The following is a 21,090-nucleotide window of genomic DNA, read 5'->3' as shown; positions in this document are numbered from 1 at the left end:
TGCGCTCCATATGATAGCCATCAGAGGATTTTTAGGAAGACACTGTTTTATTTTAGAATAGAGGAAACGCTTTTTGCCATTTTTATAATTGCAGGTGAAACAACGCCCCTGTTTTGGGGTCGATTTGTTTTTCCCTTAGCAGCATTTTATTTATTGTATTAAAAATTCATTTGGAAGAAGAGAGGAGAGAGAGATCTGAGCGCTGGTGGAGGTGTGTGTGTAACAGAGCTTTCTTATACAGTCCTTGACAGAGTTTTTAATGAAATTACACAGCTCTGGCTTCTGAGATTCCTGTGGTGTGAAAGTTAGCATAAGTTTTTCTTCTGTTTCATATGTAACCTGTTATGTTTCATTTCACTTCATGATCATTTCCAATTGAACAAATGAAGAGTTTAGGTAGAATTCATAATGTTTTATGCTCTGCCTATAAGTTTGTTCATATTCAATGTTTTCCTTTGTTTGACAAGGATTCATCCTCTATGCCCTTGTCAGCTCCTCAGCAGTCTTGCCATTCCATTTAATCTCAATTTGATGTTAAATTTCTTGCCTACCTTGCCTCAGGAGATAATCTGTGTTTTTTATTATATTTCTTTGTTCAAGTTGTTTTCTTTGCCCCATGCAGCCCAGAAAAACCCCATCATTTGATTAAAAACCCCTTTTTATCAATTTACTAGCCTAAAATCAGTGTTTCCTTATTGGTTATCTCGCACGTTGAAGATATTTACCGAGATAGACCGGAGAGAGCCCTCTCCTGCACCGTAGGGCTAGCTACGAGGCTAAGTGGTTTGATGTTGCCTTGAAGTTTACCTTTCTCAGCCTGAGGTGAAATTTCAAGCGCTAACATATTGGCGACCATACTGGGGAGAACATTCGACTTGTTGATTGTCTTGTCCCAGTACATGAAATCAAATTGCAGATCTGATGCTGATGGTGGACAGCAGTCAGATACATATGCAGGCTGAACCATTCACCTGGCGACTCCAACTCGATCCAGACATTCCAACGCTTGCTGATCCATTCATGCAATGGTAGGGTATGTGGCAAACCTTACCCTGTGTGAAGCTGTAGAAGGAATAAGAAAGGAGTTAGCAGATACTGAATTTGATGAAGATGTTTTCAGTGCCTTGCTTCATTGGTTTAAATCTCCAAAGTTCCCTTGGTTCAAAACTAAATTTTGTGAGTTAATTGTTGAAAGAATCGAAAAGGAGATTCAAGAATTAGATGAGAAAATCCAGTCATATGATTTCCAAGACCCTAAAAAGTTCTTGGAAATCCTTCCTCCTTCGCAACAAGAAATAACAGACTTGCCTACAGATGTTTACATGGACAGTGTGCAGCTGGAAGTATGTAGTGCAGAATTGGGGCAGCCAACAGAGTCTGGCTTCCGTGATCCTATTGCGGCATACATGGACATGTTTTTCAGTTTGATTGACAGATCGAGCTGTCTTGTGCGTGACCAGGCTCAATACGTGCATGAAGGGCTGCCAACAATTACATCGGTGTCCTGGTGGAAGCATTCTCAAGCGGCGGCATCATTCTCAGGTTTACTTGAATGGTTAATCTGGCATTTCAGTATTACCTGATCTATTGTTTGTACAGCAGAGTAGGGTAGATTTTGTAAATAAATAAGCAGCCAAAAGGGCAGCATCTTGTTTTAGTTTGCTTGAAGATTGTTAAGTCATTTTTTTCAGTCATTTCAGTCTTGATATCGAATCAGTTTGAGTTCAGTTTCAGTTTGAAAATTAAGTTAAGAGTTGTGTCGATGATGACTCCATTGCCCAATGGGTGGAGGCACTGTCTGCTCTCCCAAAGTTCTGTGGTTCTTGGCACCTCCAAAAAGCGGCAGCTGCCATCCCAAGTGGAGCCGATGTTAGACTCCGTCTTGTCAGTCAATGAGAGATTGATTCTTCTTCAGCAAGTTTGTATCTGGTCAAGTGTGATATAACACTTTCCAGAGCAGAGCATCGGCTAGGTGAAAAGCAAAGTAAGGCAAGGAAATTCTGCAGTGGCATATGTCTGTTCCTAGTTCTGATATGAGTCATTTGGGCTCCTATGTTGATGTACAGTAGTGGCAATCCAACTAACATTGCAAATCCAATTAAAGATGTAAGCGCCCAGATTGATATCAAAACAGGAGGCGGTAGATTGACACTCTACCAAAACTGTCTTTGTCGTTGTCTTTCTTGGAAGAGAACACAACATCAGGGGGAAAACATATTTGTGCCTACATTGACATTACCTTGACAAAAAATAGAAACATGAAAATGTAGAAAAGTCGAGACATGATCAAGTGATAATCAGTGGATCAGTTGAGAAGTATTTGCTTGGCAACTCTGGAAATATTAGTCAATCGCAAGCCTATCACCTGCGCCCTTGGAAAACGTTTCATAGCTCCAAACATAATCTCCAGATATGAATGTTCAGTTTGAGACAGAGCCGATTGCAACTACTCAGAGTTCCCAATACGTTTTAGAACATCCACATAAAGCTCTTGGCACTTGCTTACCGGATCCAGGTCCAAGTGTAGCTAGCAACATCTCTCTTGAACAATCTTCCGGGTCTCATGAGTGGATCCATGGTACTCCAAAAACTAGCTACCAAAATTTTCCTTGTTCTCCACAAGAGGTTATATCTTATGGCTTGGGCCACTGTACTCAAGCTCATGAATGTTATACAAGTGATAAATATCGTATGAGTGATGGTTCAGTCCAAAGTTCCCCATTGCATGATAATGATTCTCTACAAAGTCAAAGATCAACTCATGAAGCTCTGCCATATTCTACTGGACATTCATTTTACAATTCTCCATCAGTTCAAAGTTGTTCATCTAATGGAAGCCCAGCATCACCACAAGTATCACAAAAATACCCGTCTGGTCTACATTATCTCCTTTCACCACATGAACCATATGGCCCAGCTGGAAGTGGATACAGTGGAACTGAGCAAGAAGAAGATCTGAAATATATGTTGAAGAAACTAGAGACAGCATTATTGGTGTCTGAAAGTGATGATCCTGACAATTTTGGGTCCATGTGTGAGGAACAGGGATTTCCAGAACACTCGGAATGGAATTTTTAGACGATGCATGACACAACTGATAATTATTGCCAAAGCTCAATGACACTGAACCATGTAAAAGTAGAAATAGTGAATGAGGTAGATCTGGGGACAATTTGCTCTTCTACCATAGATTCTTCAGAAGAACAAAAGCAAGAACTAGAGTTTGATATCCCATATGGTGATATAAAAGAACTGCTAATTGCAGGCGCAAAAGATGTTGCTGATTCTGACAATGACTCAATCAAGATAGATAAATTGATTGCAGAAATACAACAAGTAGCATCAATATCTGGTGACCCAATGCAAAGGTTGGGTGCTTATATGGTAGAAGGCCTTGTAGCAAGGTTGGATTCCTCTGGAGCGATAATTTATAAAACCTTGATGTGCAAAGAGCCTACAAGTCCAGAACTGCTTTCATATATGCAAGTTCTCTTTGAAGTTTGTCCTTATTTTAAATTTTGGCTATATGGCTGGAAATGGTGCCATCGCAGAAGCATTCAAAGATGAAGACATAGTGCACATAATTGATTTTCAGATTGTTCAAGGTAGCAAGTGGGTTACATTAATTCAAGCTCTTGCAGCGAGACCACATGGTCCACCTCATGTTTCCATCACCGGCATTGATGATCCTATATCAAATTATGCTCGAGGTGGAGGGCTGGGAACAGTTTTGTTGACTCTTGCTGGTCGTGTGATATTTACCAATTTCCTGTCAAGTGTAATGATCCATGCAACGCGCCCTTTTGTTGTGAGTGAGTGGATTCAAACCAAGATCGACGGCTATGAAGTTTCTGGAACTGTGGAACATGTTGGTTGGTGGTCTCCAACTATTGTCAGAGGAGATGATCGGGAGGATGTGCATATTCCAAATCACAAGTTCGTTGTGAGTGTTGTTCGGAATCTTACTCAGAAGAGCCATTGGCGCATTAAGACTCATCTCGCTATCAGCCATCTAGATGTCAGCAAAATTGGTAATATTGTAGCTGATATGCGGAAAGTCTTAGCAAAAAATCATCAAGTGGAGAAACAACGGTTGCATCGAAGAGTATTTCTGGATAATATCGATCCAGAAAATCAGGCGCTTTTGATTTTGGTTTCTTGCTTTGTAAAGACCCGAAACAAACACAAAATGTCAACCATAAGCAGAAGAAATAGGATTCGATCTTCTATTAAGGGCTTTAGTTAATGATTCAACGGGATCTGCGCTCCATATGATAGCCATCAGAGGATTTTTAGGAAGACGCTGTTTTATTTTAGAATAGAGGAAACGCTTTTTGCCATTTTTATAATTGCAGGTGAAACAACGCCCCTGTTTTGGGGTCGATTTGTTTTTCCCTTAGCAGCATTTTATTTATTATATTAAAAATTCATTTGGAAGAAGAGAGGAGAGAGAGATCTGAGCGCTGGTGGAGGTGTGTGTGTAACAAAGCTTTCTTGTATAGTCCTTGACAGAGTTTTTAATGAAATTACACAGCTCTGGCTTCTGAGATTCCTGTGGTGTGAAAGTTAGCATAAGTTTTTCTTCTGTTTCATATGTAACCTGTTATGTTTCATTTCACTTCATGATCATTTCCAATTGAACAAATGAAGAGTTTAGGTAGAATTCATAATGTTTTATGCTCTGCCTATAAGTTTGTTCATATTCAATGTTTTCCTCTGTTTGACAAGGATTCATCCTCTATGCCCTTGTCAGCTCCTCAGCAGTCTTGCCATTCCATTTAATCTCAATTTGATGTTAAATTTCTTGCCTACCTTGCCTCAGGAGATAATCTGTGTTTTTTATTATATTTCTCTGTTCAAGCTATTTTCTTTGCCCCATGCAGCCCAGAAAAACCCCATCATTTGATTAAAAACCCCTTTTTATCAATTTACTAGCCTAAAATCAGTGTTTCCTTATTGGTTATCTCACCCGTTGAAGATCTTTACCGAGATAGACCGGAGAGAGCCCTCTCCTACACCGTAGGGCTAGCTACGAGGCTAAGTGGTTTGATGTTGCCTTGAAGTTTACCTTTCTCAGCCTGAGGTGAAATTTCAAGCGCTAACATGTTCGACTACTTTCCACCATCAACAACCAGATCTAAGTCGTTGTCGTTCTTTCCCAAGGAAGATAGAGCTTTCGTCCCCGACAACGGTGTCAGTACGTTATCACTCCTCTGGATCTACAAGGTTGAGGAAAAGTCCAGCTGAGGTAACCAAAAACTAATCTTTTGACTTGGTAGCTAGCCCTACCAAGCCGGAGAGGGATCTCTCCAAAGGATTACAGCCAAGAGGGCTTGATAGATTTGGGTTTTAGGCTAGATGTAAAATTTAGAGGGTTGTTTGATTTGATTTTGGTTGGGTAGTCACAAGGATGAGTGAATTAGGTTAGAGAATGAACTAGGTCAGGGCAAAGTGAATCTAAATTGTAGACATCTGATGGGGCAAGGTAGGCAGGGTACTTTAAACTCAGTAGTATAGTTATGAGATGGTTTAGACTAGTGAGATGCTGAAAAGAGCATGAGGGTCATGGATTATTTTTAAACTGAATAAAAGAAACAATCTATGATGATTTTCCCAAAACAGAGCATGCAAACATGAATTCTGCTTATCACACCTTGAAAATAAAACATAATTAGAGTGAAATGGATCATGAAAGGAACAAAACATTCACACATATGAAACTAAAGAAGAAACAAGATCAAAATACCATGCCACATGAATCCCACAAAATAGCTGCATCTTCATCCAATATATTCCATGCCAAAGTCTGAAATCTATTACAACATCCAAGAGAGTCCAACCTTTTCTTACTTCAAATGATGAAGTACTTATACAAATTCTAAACTAAAATATCTTGATAAAAATCTCAAGATCTTTTGCCAAATATCCTAAACTATTTTGCACAAATAGAAATGAATTGTAGGAAATTAAAAACTAATGTATCTACTTAGCACTATCATTATGGATTTTTACTAACAAGGAAGAGAAATTCGAATTTGATTGCAACTCTTATTTGATGAGGTGGCTAACTGTCTTTGAACATTTTCCTCCCGAGATCCTATAAAGTAGTGTCTAGTAATCCATTTGTATATCTCAATCCGAGATAGATATATAAATAATGAGAGAGGTTATTGTAGATATATATATATATATATATATATTTGTGAGATAGACCTCTCTCAGTTTCCCAAAATTCAGCTCCAGCTATTCCCAATATTCTCTTCACAAAGGTGACTGAAATAGCACTTTACATAGTCCGAAAACTAGGCTGTAAAGATGTATATGTGTCTCTTAGTTTATAATAGATGTGTAAAACTTGAAGTACATTATTGTACTTTGGCATCTTAGGAACACAAACCTCCTCTAGTTTCTAGAGATTCGTCTCTGATTGGCGACAATAGGTTCTGAAAAATTATGGCTAAACATGAAACTTTGGGAAAATATGTCTGCAAAGCTTCATCTGTATATCCCAAACCATAATAGCTGTTAGAAAGTGGAGAGAGGTTTTTGTACATGAGGATGTTAGCAAAAAAAATATCTTTTAGTTTCTGAACATTCGTCCTCATTGGTTTGGAAACCATGTTTGAATTCAATATGGCGTATAGGAAAAAGCGTAGTTTCAACTGATCATGAGACAAATGAATGACGTGGATGTGGGAGGTGACATGGAAGTTGGGGAATGGAGGGTAACATAACCAGGAGTGCATGGGAAAAGGTCAAGGGAGGTATATGGATTGTAGGTGAGTGAGGGTTTTTTACTAGCGCTACCATCAGTGAGTAAAGTTTTGAATGAGGACCTAGGTCGAATGACAAAAATTTCTGAGCGAGACCCTAATATGAATATGAAAAGGAGAGTTTTGATCACTGATGGCAGTATGAAAATACTGACTCTATCATCGGCCTTATTAGGGATGGCAGCTCCTTGGAGGTGTCAAGAACATTGTAGACCATGTGTCTAATGTTGGCATTGTGGCACTGATTTAGAGCTATGGCACAGGTGTTGTCCTTGATGGCAACTCACTTTGGTGACAGATCTCAGTACAGGCTCTCAGAATGAAGGAAAAAGATATATACGTAGGTTCACCTAGACGAAGGCGCGTATACACGCGGGTTAGACGTTATAAAGGTGCGTATGCGTATACACGCACTTTCACGCAAGGAAAAGCACGTATATGTTGGAGAACTTACTTTTGGTCCGTGGCAGTTAGTCCTTGGTATTTGAACCTATGGTTTTGGACCATGGTATCTCGTCAGAAGTGTTGATCCCAAGTATTGGGTCCATGGTATTTTTTTATTATGGTTTTGGACCATGGTATTGTGAAAGGCCTAAGACTATAAAAGAGGAAGGAGATCATTTGGCAAAGGATCATCTGAATTAATTGAATATCTAATAAGTGCCAAATATGAAATACTGGTGATTGGGGTTATGGTGCAGATATGGATTTGAATGAAGGAGGAACCTTAGCACAAAGAGAAGGATAAGTTCTATTGATGGGTCATAATCTTAAGGCTTGAATGATAGTATCTTTGTATGATTTTTATCTATTATATGTGGCGCATGCTTGATCTATAAATCTGATAATCTGGGTTAATTAGTGTCTGAATATTTGAAAGAGTGAATTATCTTTTATAAATCTGTACGCAGGTTCAGTGAAGTGAAGACGTGTATACACACTGGTTCAGTGAATAAAAGCAGCGTATACGCAGGTTGGTCCAAACACAGAAGCGTATGCACGCAGGTTTCAAGTTATTGAGGTAGCGTACATCTCTTGAGTTGGGTTCTAGCTGCTTCTGTTTGATTGGTGCAGTGTTCTGGGTTCAGAATTTGGTGTGCGATTACTGTTACTGTGTTCTGGGTACAGCTGTCAGAGAAGTATCTACTTGATTCAGTTTTAATTGGTGAAAAGGAGATTGTTTGATGCAGAAATTCTTGATGATTGATTGATGTTCATGGATCCAGTCTGAAAATTTATGAAACATTGTCCCTGGAAGAAAGAGAAGGTTGTAGCCTTCAGTAGGCCAGCACCTACGTACTAGAATCTCAGCTAGTATAAGAGCTAAGGGGGTTGTAGCTCCCTTCCAGGAGAAGCTGGAGAACGAGAGAGGGTTGTAGCTCTCTACAGGTTGCAGCCTGCATACTGGTAAAGGACTGCACCAGTACATTGTAAGAAGAAGTTTCTAATTAAAAGAAGATAGAGATGAATTGCAGCAAGTGGTTTTCACCCACATTGGGTTTCCACCTTATATCTTGTGTTCTTGTGTGTGATTGTCTTCAGCTTTGTTTTACTGTTTCTAGTTACTGTTTATTTGATTCTGATACATAGATTAATGATCAACATCTGTAAGATAAATTAAATTATAAGTCTGCATTGTATACGCAGGTTTCCTTCTCTGTAGTTGCGTATATACACAGTTTTATCTAACTGAAGTAGCGTATATGATCTGGGTTTAAAAAGAAAGTAATTGACTTGATAATACTGATTCACCCCCCTCTCAGTATTATTTCCAACAATTGGTATCAGAGCAGGTCCTTTTGAAGAAGCTTGATCGCTTGAAGGAAGATCCATCATCATGAGAAACTATGAGAGAGAAGCATCAATCAGGCCACCAATTTTTGATGGGACCAACTTCATCTATTGGAAGGTAAGAGTTACAGCCTATCTTCAATCTCTTAGTACAGAAGTTTGGGATATCATAGATACAGGGTACACTTTTCCTTCAGCAACTCCTATAGATCCAACTGGTAAGAAGCAATATGAAACAAATGCAAAGGCTATCAATACTCTATTAGGATGTCTATCTCAATCAGAATTCATCAAGGTTATGCAGTATAAATCCGCAAAAGAAATATGGGACAAGATTGTTCTGAGCTATGAAGGAGATGAACAGGTAAAACGAGAAGAACTTCAAACCCTCAGAATTCAGTATGAAAATCTCAGAATGCACAATGATGAAAGTGTGGCTAACTATTTCCTTCGTGTAGATGAGATTGTTAATTGTATGAAAAACTTGGGTGAAGAAATAAAAGAGGCTGTTGTAGTTGAAAAGGTTCTAATATCCTTTTCCCCTAGGTTTGAATCTAAAGTTTCTGCAATAGAAGAAAAAGAGAATCTACGAAACCTTACCATGTCACAGCTGCACGAAATTCTAACTGCTTATGAAATGAGGAAAGGAGGACCATCAGAGAGGAGAGAAGCTGCCTTCAAGGCTTCAGGCAAAGGAGATTACTATGAGTCAGGACATGTGTCAGAAGAAGAAGAAGAATCAAATTTTGTCAAGAACCTTCAACAGGGTGCTGGAAGATTCAGAGGTAAGCTACCTTTCAAATGCTTTGCTTGTGGAAGAGTCGATCACTATGCTACCAAATGTCCTCATAAGGATAAGATTGACAAGGGCAAGGAACCTGTTAGATGGAACAAGAAACAGAATGTAAATAAGAAAAGCTATTACACTCATGAAGATAGTGATGGACTTTCAAATAGTGACGAAGATGAACAAGGTAATAAATATAAACTTTTAATGGCTTTTGAAGATGATGGTTTTGTGGATGCTATAGATGAAGAAAGTCTTTATGAAGAGATTTCTAGACTCAAAATTTGTTTAGAAGAGAAGAATGTGATCATAGATACTCTACAGTTCCAACTTGCTGAAAAGGAAAAACATCATGAAAAATTAGAATGTGAAATTTTGGGACTGAGAAAAGAGATTGAGAAAATGAAAGCTCTTAATCTTAGATTTGTTAAAGGATCTGACACGTTAGATGAGATTATCAAAGTGCAGTGCTCTCCACTAATCAAGACAGGTCTGGGATATAATGAAGAAACAATTCAAGCGCAGAAACCATCTACCTCCAAGAGTTATCTTGACGCTGCAAGGAGAAGTGAACAAAGACCCAATGGAAATCACCAGGTAAATCACGGACAATTTACCTCAAGAATGGACAAAGACTACCAGGTAAATCGGGGGCAATCTACTTTAAGGGCAAACAGATTCTACAACCAGCCACAGGTAAAACCTTCTCAATTTACCTCAAGAATGGATGTCAATAGGAACTACAATCATTTGGCTGGGAGATTTGATAATCGCAGGAGCTTCTTCAATGGCCAATGTTTTTCTTGTCATAACTTTGGTCACAAAGCAGCTCAGTGTGTTGCCTATAAGACAATCATGATTAGAGAAGCTCATAAACAGAGGAGTATGACTGGGATCATGAAAAGGACCTACAACAACTTCTCTACTCTTGAAAATGAAATAGAATGTTCTATTTGTAACAATTTCGGTCACGAAGATTCTGAATGCAGGAGCAGGTTTCGGCAGACAACTCAGAAGGAGCAAGCCTCAAGTGCCAAATCATGGAGAATAAAATAACCCCAACCAGAAAGATGTGGTATAGCCTTATATGCGGAAGGGTAGGAAAATCAATGGTACATCGACAGTGGATGTTCGAAACATATGACAGGTGATAAAGAAAAACTTCAGTCATATAGTGCCTTAGAGAAGGAGAAGAAGGTTTCTTTTGGAAATGACACCCCTGCTCTCATAAAAGGTAAAGTTTCGGTTCAGTTGAAAGAAAGGGTCAAAGCTGGAAATGTCATGTATGTTGATGGCTTAAATCATAATCTATTAAGTGTCAACCAGATGTGTGATAAAGGAACTGAGGTAATATTTCGATCAAATGGATGCAGTGTTCGTGATCTTGATATAGGAAAAATAGTGATCAAAGACATAAGGACTCCAAATAATTTATACATATTCAAAGAAGGACAACATCAATGCTATCTGAGCAAGAATGATGAACATTGGCTATGGCACAGAAGATTGGGGCATCTTAGTTTCTCACAGATAAGGAAAGCATGCAAATACTAGGCAGTTGATGGTCTTCTAGACATCAGAATCCCAGACAATACAATATGCAAATCATGTCAGTTTGGTAAGAAAACCAGAACTAACTTCCCTGATAAGGAAGGATCAGCCAGCAGGCTGATTGAACTTGTCCATACTGATGTATGTGGTCCAACTAGGAAAAGGTCACCTCGAGGAGAAAAATACTTTATATTATTCATTGATGACTATTCCAGGATGTGTTGGATAGGACTTATGAAGCACAAAGACTAAGACTTTGAAAAGTTCAAATCATTCAAAGCCTTGGTGGAGAACGAATCAGATCTCAGAATCAAATGCCTCAGGTTTGATCGAGGAGGAGAATTTACCTTGAATGAATTTTTTGATTTTTGTGAAGAACATGGAATAAGAAGGGAATTCTCTACAGCTAGGACTCCTCAGCAAAATGGAGTAGTGGAAAGAATGAACAGAACAGTTCAACAAATGGCTCGTGCAATGCTTGATGAGTCTGGAATGCCTGCAACCTTCTGGGGTGAAGCCGCATTTGTTGCAGTTGTTATTCTCAACAAGACAAATGTCTGGGTGAACAACACTCAAACTCCTCATGAGCTCTGGTATGGTGAGACTCCTTCGGTAAAATATTTCAAAATTTTTGGAAGCAAATGCTATATTAAAAATAATGATGAAAAGCTTGGCAAGTTTGAACCTAGAGTAGATGAAGGCATTCTCCTTGGTTATTCTCCCCACAGCAAAGCATATAAGTGTTACAACAAAAGACTTGGAAGAATTGTTGACAACATTGATGTAGTGGTTGATGAAGAAGGAAACATTCCTAGGCAAGTGAATTCCGAAGATTTCGAAAATGATGAGGACTATCCTTCAACATCAAATCAGAACTATGATGAAGAAGAAGCTCAAGAGGCACCAGAAGAACAAATAAGAATAGAAGATAAGACTCCATCCAGGTACGTTCAGAAGAATCATCCAGAATCTCAAATTTTGGGGCAGAAAGAGGCAGGTATACAAACAAGAAGAACAATTGCAGAAGCCTCAAGCTATTTGGCCTTGCTCTCCTCCACTGAACCACAAAATGTAAAAGAGGCATGCAAGGATGAATGCTGGGTCAAGGCAATGGATGAAGAACTTGAGCAGATAGAAAAGAATAAAACTTGGGAGTTGGTTCCTAGACCAAAATATAAGAATGTCATAGGGACAAAATGGATCTTCAAAAACAAGTTGAATGAAAATGGGGAAGTGATTAGAAATAAGGCTAGACTTGTTTGTAAAGGGTATGCTCAACAAGAAGGAATAGAATTTGAAGAAACTTTTTCTCTCGTTGCTAGACTTGAGGCCATCAGAATGTTCCTTGCTCTCTCTAGCTTTCAGAAGTTCAAAGTATTTCAAATGGACGTGAAATCAGCCTTTCTGAATGGAGACTTAGAAGAAGAAGTGTACATTGAGTAACCAGATGGTTTCATTCTTGAAAATGATCCAAATCTTGTATGCAGACTAAAAAAGGCTCTCTATGGTCTTAAACAGGCTCCAAGGGCTTGGTACTACCGTTTGAACAAATACGTTCATCAACAAGGTTTTTCAAAAGGATCAACAGATAGCAATATTTATATAAAAATTAAAAATGACAAATTGCTAATACTTGTTGTGTATGTAGATGATATTAGCTTTGGCAGCAATGAAGAAGCTATGAGTCAAAGCTTTGCCTTGGTGATGCAGAAAGGATTCGAAATGTCCTTGCTTGGAGAACTGACATATTTTCTTGGATTACAAATCCAACAAAATGAAGGCGGTATCTTTTTGTCTCAAACCAAGTATCTCAAGCAGATCTTGAAGAAATATGGCATGGAAGATGCAAAACCAGTATGTACCCCTATGGTTACAGGATGCAGCCTCAGTGCAAATGATGAATCAGCAACAGTGCATCAACCAACCTATAGATCCATGATTGGAAGTCTGCTTTATCTGACAGGTACTCGACCACTCATCATGCATGCAGTGGGAATGGTTGGAAGATTTCAGGCAAATCCAAAGAAAACTCATCTTCAGGCAGTGAAGAGAATTTTCAAGTATCTTCAAGGAACTCAAAACTATGGCTTATGGTATCCTAGAGATATAGATCTCACTCTTCATGCTTATACAGATACAGATTGGGCTGGAAGCGTGGATGGCAGAAAGAGCACAAGTGGTGGTGCATTCTTTATGGGTTCCAGATTAGTATCTTGGTTCAGCAAGAAACAGAGTTTGATTGCTTTATCTACAACTAAAGCGGAATATGTGGCTACTGCATCTTGCTGCACTCAACTCCTTTGGATGATGCAAACCTTGCAGGATTTTCAAATCACTTGTACACCACCTATCTCCATATTATGTGATAATACAAGTGCAATCAGCATTTCAAAGAACCCAGTCATGCATTCAAAGACCAAGCACATACCTATCAAATATCATTTTCTCCGGGAAAAAGTGTTGGAACAAAAGGTCAAGCTAGAGTATGTTCCCTCTAAGGAACAAGTTGCTGATATACTCACCAAACCACTAGCCAGGGAAACTTTTGAATACCTCCGACAGAAGCTGGGAGTAGTTGATGCATCATATTGCTGTTAAAACTTGTCTGTTTCAGAGAAAAATGGGTGCACGCGAGTTTCCTGAGGAGGATCCACGTACATATGCCAGTTTATACAGAGACAGTCGCGTATATTGAGGCTTGATGGATATCAGTAAGGACAGGCTCTGGTTGAATATAGTCTGATATGGGTCTAACAGAGACCATCTGGCACAGGTTTAGGGGGAGCAGATAAACTTCTAATGATGCATTATTGGCATTATCTTAGAAGCTTTTGGTTCAAGTTCACAACTGTTGTTGGTTTCAGGTAAAACAAATGCAGAGGGAGAACATAAGGAAATCATGGTTGCTGAACTGAATGGTGATTGACAGATGCTGCTATTGGTGACTTTCATAAGTCTTGGTCTAGATATTTCGTCTCTATGACATGTATCTCTTTTATGGTGTCAAGGTCATGTAACAACCTATTTTGGTTTCCCCACTATGCCTGGGATGAAGATGTAATGTACTTGGTTGTCATATGTAAATTTCTATTGTATCCCCACTTGGTTGGGTGGATGATCCCCACTTGGTTTGGTGAAGGATGTATGTATTGAGTCTTTTGGTGATAGGAAGGTCCTTTATGATGTATAAGTCATGATTCTTCTTGAATAACATCTTTTTGCAGATCTTGCCTACAGTCAGGGGGAGCATGGTTAGCACAGCAGAGCAGAGATTTCAGCATGTACTCAGGGGCAGCACAACCCTTTGCCCTTGATGACAAAGGGGGAGAATGACTTTGAGGATCTTGGGGTTGCCATCAAGTCCAAAGGGGGAGATTGTTGGCATTGTGGTGCTGATTTAGAGCTATGGCACAGGTGTTGTCCTTGATGGCAACTCACTTTGGTGACAGATCTCAGTACAGGCTCTCAGAATGAAGGAAAAAGATATATACGTAGGTTCACCTAGACGAAGGCGCGTATACATGCGGGTTAGACGTTATAAAGGCGCGTATGCGTATACACGCACTTTCACGCAAGGAAAAGCGCGTATATGTTGGAGAAATTAGTTTTGGTCTGTGGTAGTTAGTCCTTGGTATTTGAACCTATGGTTTTGGACCATGGTATCTCGTCAGAAGTGCTGATCCCAAGTATTGGGTACATGGTATTGTTTTATTATGGTTTTGGACCATGGTATTGTGAAAGGCCTAAGACTATAAAAGAGGAAGGAGATCATTTGGCAAAGGATCATCTGAATTAATTGAATATCGAATAAGTGCTAGATCTGAAATATTGGTGATTAGGGTTATGGTGCAGATTTGGATCTGAATGAAGGAGGAACCTTAGCGCAAAGAGAAGGATAAGTTCTATTGATGGGTCATAATCTTCAGGCTTGAATGATAGTATCTTTGTATGATTTTGATCTGTTATATGTGGTGCATCTATAAATCTGATAATCTGGGTTAATTAGTGTCTGAATATTTGAAAGAGTGAATTATCCTTTATAGATCTGTACGCAAGTTCAGTTAAGAGAAGGCGCGTATACATGCTGGTTCAGTGAATAAAAGCAGCATATACACCGGCTGGTCCAAACACAGAAGCGTATGCACACAGGTTTCAGGTTATTGAAGTAGCGTACATCTCTTGAGTTGGGTTCTAGCTACTTCTGTTTCATTGGTGCAGTGTTCTGGGTTCAGAATTTGGTGTGTGATTACTGTTACTGTGTTTTGGGTACAACTGTTAGAGAAGTATCTACTTGATTCAGTTCTAATTGGTGAAAAGGAGATTGTTTGATGCAGAAATTCTTGGTGATTGATTGATGTTCATGGATCCAGTCTGAAAATTTATGAAACATGGTCCCTGGAAGAAAGAGAAGGTTGTAGCCGTCAGTAGGCCAGCACCTAGGTACTAGTATCTCGGCTAGTACAAGAGCTAAGGGGGTTGTAGCTCCCTTCCAGGAGAAGCTGGAGAACGAGAGAGGGTTGCAGCTCTCTGCAGGTTGCAACCTGCGTACTGGTAAAGGACTGCACCAGTACATTGTAAGAAGAAGTTTCTAATTAAAAGAAGATAGAGATGAATTGGAGCAGGTGGTTTTCACCGACATTGGGTTTCCACCTTATATCTTGTGTTCTTGTGTGTGATTGTCTTTAGATCTGTTTTACTGTTTCTGGTTACTGTTTATTTGATTCTGATACACAGATTAATGATCAACACCTGTAAGATAAATTAAATTATAAGTCTGCACTGTATACGCGGGTTTCCTTCTCCGTAGTTGCGTATATACGCGGTTTTATCTAACTGAAGTAGCGTATATGATCTGGGTTTAAAAAGAAAGTAATTGACTTGATAATACTGATTCACCCCCCTCTCAGTATTATTTCCAACACCTAACCATGTGGGCCAATACGGTCAAAAACTTACAGCCAAACTAAACATTGAAAACACACACACTACAAACTGTAAACTAGATGTTGAAGGATTCTTGTCCAAGAAGTTTATTGCACACTTATCCTACACTTATCTATCGTAAAATCATTGAATCAAGTGATACTAAAGCGCCAAATCAACCAATCAAGCAACTGTTGTAATGATGAGGTTGTTTGGCGATGCTTGAACCAGAACATAATTGGAAATTCTACCAGCAATATATACACATAATACCTCTGGCTCTGTAAAAGGAAATCTGGTTTGTCATTCAACTTAAGAAAATATTCCATATATGCTGCTATAGGATCATAAAAACCATATTCTATATGTTTCTCCAACTCATTAACATATGCTCTTGGCTAGAGATTGTCACATCTGTGTTGTAAATCAAAACGTCCTTCAATCTAACCATCTAAGGGAAACCTTACCTTTTCTTCTTTGGGAGGAGGGAGAGTTCCCAATAACAGTTTAGGATCTTGGAAATCATGTGATTCAATTTGAATGTCCAATAGTTCAACTTCAATTTCTAATATTTCAGCAACTAAACCAAGAAAACAATTTTTTCCCTTAGGTGTGAGTTGGCTGGATTTCAAACAACGAAATACTCATGTTGAGAAATTCCGATCAATCTAAAATTTTGCTAACTCATTCCTTAAAGTTAGTAATATTTCCCCAGATAAAATATTTGCCACATACCCTGTCATCGGTGATTATCATCAATGCTTTGAAATATGGATTCTTTGGCAGTGAAGTTGCTCTGAACTTTGAAGCTCGGAATCTTGAACAATGGATTCACTAGGTGGATGATTCAACCTTCTTGTGTCCGACTGTTTTCCACCATAAAAAACCAGATCTAAGGCATTGTCCTTCTTTCCTAGGGAAGATAGAGCTTTTGTCTCTGGCAATGACGCCAGTATGTTATCACTCCTCTAGATCTCCAAGGTTGAGGAAGAGTCCAGCTGAGGTAACCACAAACCAATCTTTTGACATGGTAGCTAGCCCTACCAGGCCGGATAGGGCTCTCTCCAAAGGATCACAGCCAAGGGAGCTGGATAGATAAGGGTTTTAGGCTAGATGTAAAATGCAGAGGGTTGTTTGATTTGATTTTAGTTAGGTAGTCACAAGGATGAGTGAATTAGGTTAGAGAATGAACTAGGTCAGGACAAAATGAATCTGAATTGCAGATATCTGATGGGGCAAGGTAGGCAAGGTACTTGAAACTTAGTAGTATAGTGATGAGATGGTTTAGACTAGTGAGATGCTAAAAAGAGCATGAGGGTCATGAATTCTGTTTAAACTGAAGAAAAGAAACAATCTATGATGATTTTCCCAAAACAGAGCATACAAAGATGAATTCTGCTTATCACACCTATAAAATCAAACATAATTAGAGTGAAATGGATCATGAAAGGAACAAAACGTTCATGCATATGAAACTGAAGAAGAAACAAGATCAAAATACCATGCCACATGAATCCCACCAAAATAGTTGCAACTTCATCAAATATATTCCATGCCAATGTCTGAAAGGTATTACAACATCCAAGAGATTCCAACCTTTTATTACCTCAAACGATGAAGTACTTATACAAATTCTAAACTAAAATATCTTGATAAAAATCTCAAGATCTTTTTACAAATATCTTAAACTATTTTGCACAAATAGAAATGAAATGTAGGAAATTAAAAACTAATGTATCTACTTGGAACTTTCATTATGGATTTTTGTTGACAATGAAGAGAAATTCAAATTTGATTGCAACTCTTAGTTGATGAGGTGGCTAATTGTCTTTGAACCTTTTCCTCCCGAAATCTTGTAAAATAGGGTCTAGTCATCCCTTTGTATATCTTAATCTGAGATAGATCTGTAAGAAATGAGATAGGTTATTGTAGATAAGTATATGCTTCAGATAACAATCTCTCATTTTCCTAAAATTCTTCTCCAGCTATTCCCTATATTCTCTGCAAAAAGGTCACTGAAACATGACTTTACACAATCCGAACAATAGGCTGTAAAGATGTAAATGTATCTCTCATTTTATAATAGCTGTGTAAAATTTGAAGAATGTTATTTTACTTTGGAATCATAGGAACACAAACCTCCTCTAGTTTCTAGAGATTTGTCTCTGATTGGCCATAATAGGTTCTGAAAAATTAAGGCTAAACAGGAAAATTTGGGAAAATATGTCTGCAAAGCTTCATCTGTATATCCCAAACCATAATAACTGTTAGAAATTGGAGAGAGGTTTTTGTACATAAGGATGTTAGCAAAAAAAATTTCTTTTAGTTTCTGAACATTCGTCCTCATTGGTTTGGAAACCATGTTTGAATTCAATAAGGCATATAGGAAAAAGCATAGTTTCAATTGATCATGAGACAAATGAATGACGTGGATGCGGAAGGTGACATCGTAGTTGGGGAATGGATGGTAACATAACCAGGATTGCATGGGAAAAGGTCAAGGGAGGTAGATGGATTGTAGGTGAGTGAGGGTTTTTTACTAGGGCTACCATCAATGAGTAAATTTTTGAATGAGGACCTAGGTGGAATGATAAAAATTTTTGAGTGAGACCCTAATATGAATATGAAAAGACGAGTTTTGATCACTGATGGAAGTATGAAAATACTGACTCTATCATCGGCCTTATTAGGGATGGTAGCTCCTTAGAGGTGTCAAGAACACTGTAGACCAACTGCCTAACCATGTGGGCCAATACGGTCAAAAACATACAACCAAACTGAACATTGAAAACACACACATTGCAAACTGTAAACTAGATTCTCAAGGATGCTTGTCTGAAAAGCTTATTGCACACTTATCCTACACTAATCTACTGCAAAATCACTGAATCAAGTGATACTAAAGTGTGAAATCAACCAATCAAGCAGTTGTTGTAATGATGAGGTTGTTTGACGGTGCTTGAACCATAACATAATTGGAAATTCTACCAGCAATATATACACATAATACCTCTGGCTCTGTAAAAGGAAATCTGATTTGTCATTAAACTTAAGAAAATATTCCATATATGCTTCTATAGGATCATAAAAACCATATCCTATATTTTTCCCCAACTAATTAACATATGCTCTCGGCTGGAGATTGTCACATCCTTGCTGTAAATCAAACCATCCTTCAATCCAACTCTCCAAGGGTAGCGTTACCTTTTGTTCTTTGGGAGGAGGAAGAGTTTCCAAGAAAAGTTTAGGACCTTGGAAGTCATATGATTCAATTTGAACATCCAATAGTTCAATTTCATTTTCTAATCTTTCAGCAACTAAACCAAAATAACAATTTTTATCCTCAGGTGTGAATCGGTTGGATTTCAAACAATGAAATACTGATCTTGAGAAATTCCGATCAATCTGAAATTCTGCTAACTCATTCCTTAAAGTTAGTAATATTTCCCCAGATAAAGGATTTGCTGCATACCCTGTCATCGATGATTATCATCAATTCTCTGAAATCTGGATTCTTTGGCAGTGAAGTCGCTCTGAACTTTGAAGCTTGGATCTTGAATAATGGAGTCGCCAGGACGATGATTCAACCTTCTTGTGTGTGAATGTTGTCCACCATCAAGAACCGGATCTAAGTCATTGTCATTTTTTCTTGGGGAAGATAGAGCTTTCGTCTCTGACAATGGTGCCAATATGTTATCAATCCTCCAGATCTCCAAGGCTGAGAAAGGGTCCAGCTGAGGTAACCATAGACCAATCTTTTCACTTGGTAGCTAGGCCTACCAAGATGGAGATGGCTCTCTCTAAAGGATCACAACCAAGAGTGATGGATAGATTAAGGTTTTAGGTTAGATGTAAAATGCAGAGGGTTGTTTGATTTGATTTTGGTTGGGTAGTCACAAGGATGAGTGAATTAGGCCAGAGAATGAACTAGGTCAAGGCAAAGTGAATGTGAATTGCAGACATCTGATGGGGCAAGGTAGGCAAGGTACTTTAAACTCAGTAGTATAGTGATGAGATGGTTTAGACTAGTGAGATGCTAAAAAGAGCATGAGGGTCATGAATTATTTTTAGACTAAAGAAAATAACCAATCTATGATGATTTTCCCAAAAAGGAGCGTACAAAGATGAATTCTGCTTATCACACCTTGAAAGTCAAACATAATTAGAGTGAAATGGATCATGAAAGGAACAAAGCATTCACACATATGGAATTGAATAAGGAACAAGATCAAAATACCATGCTATAGGAATCCCACCAAAATAGCTAAAATTTCATCCCATATATTCCATGCTAAAGCCTGAAAGCTATTACAACATCCAAGAGAGTCCAACATTTTCTTACTTCAAATGATGAAGTACTTATACAAATTCTAAACTAAAATATCTTGATAAAAATCTCAAGATTTTTTTACAAATATCCTAAACTATTTTGCACAAATAGAAATGAAATGTAGGAAATTAAAAACTAATGTATCTACTTGGCACTATCATTATGGATTTTTGTTGACAATGAAGAGAAAGTCGAATTTGATTGCAACTCTTTGAACATTTTCCTCTCGAAATCCTGTAAAATAGGGTCCAGTCTAATTTTTGTATAACTCAATCTGAGATAGATCTGTTAAAACTGAGAGAGGTTATTGTAGATGAATATATTCTTGTAATAAACCTCTCTCAGTTTCCCAACATTCAACTGCCCCTCTTCCCAATAGTCTCTTCAAAAAGGTGACTGAAATAGGACTTTACACAGTCCGAAAAATAGGATGTAAAGATGTACATGTATCTCTCATTTATAATTTTGTGTAAAATTTGAAGTAGGTTACTATACTTTGGAATATTAGGAACACAAGCCTCCTCCAGTTGCTCAAGAATTAGCTCTGATTGGCCAGAATATGTTCTACAAAATTATGGCTAAACTAGAAGATTTGGGAAAATATGTCTGCAAAGCTTCATCTGTATATCCCAAACCATAATAGATATTAGAAAATTGAGAGAATTTTTGTACATGAGGATTTTGGAAGAAACAATCTCTTTCAGTTTATGAAAATTCATCCTCATTGGTTTGGAAACCATGTTTGAAATCAGTATGGCGTATAGGAAAAAACATAGTTTTAACTGATCATGAGACAACTGAATGAATTGGATGCGGGAGGTGACATGGAAGTTGGGGAATGAAGGGTAACATAACCAGGAGTGCATTGAAAAAGGTCAAGGGAGGTAGATGGAGTGCAGGTGAGTGATGTTTTTTACTAGGGCTACCATCAGTGA

At 38.3% G+C, this 21,090-nt stretch overlaps 1 pseudogene; it reads left to right on the top strand.

Moving 5' to 3' along the window:
• Positions 1 to 2,405: 2,405 nt before the first annotated feature.
• LOC149209485 (uncharacterized) lies at positions 2,406 to 4,246 on the top strand (annotated as a pseudogene).
• Positions 4,247 to 21,090: the final 16,844 nt, after the last annotated feature.

The sequence above is a fragment of the Pinus tabuliformis genome, chromosome 1_2, assembly GCF_031772625.1.
Source record: "Pinus tabuliformis cultivar Carrire ecotype Pingquan chromosome 1_2, CPIR1, whole genome shotgun sequence".
NCBI classification, from domain to species: domain Eukaryota; kingdom Viridiplantae; phylum Streptophyta; class Pinopsida; order Pinales; family Pinaceae; genus Pinus; species Pinus tabuliformis.
This window is presented reverse-complemented; position numbering and strand designations above follow the sequence as displayed.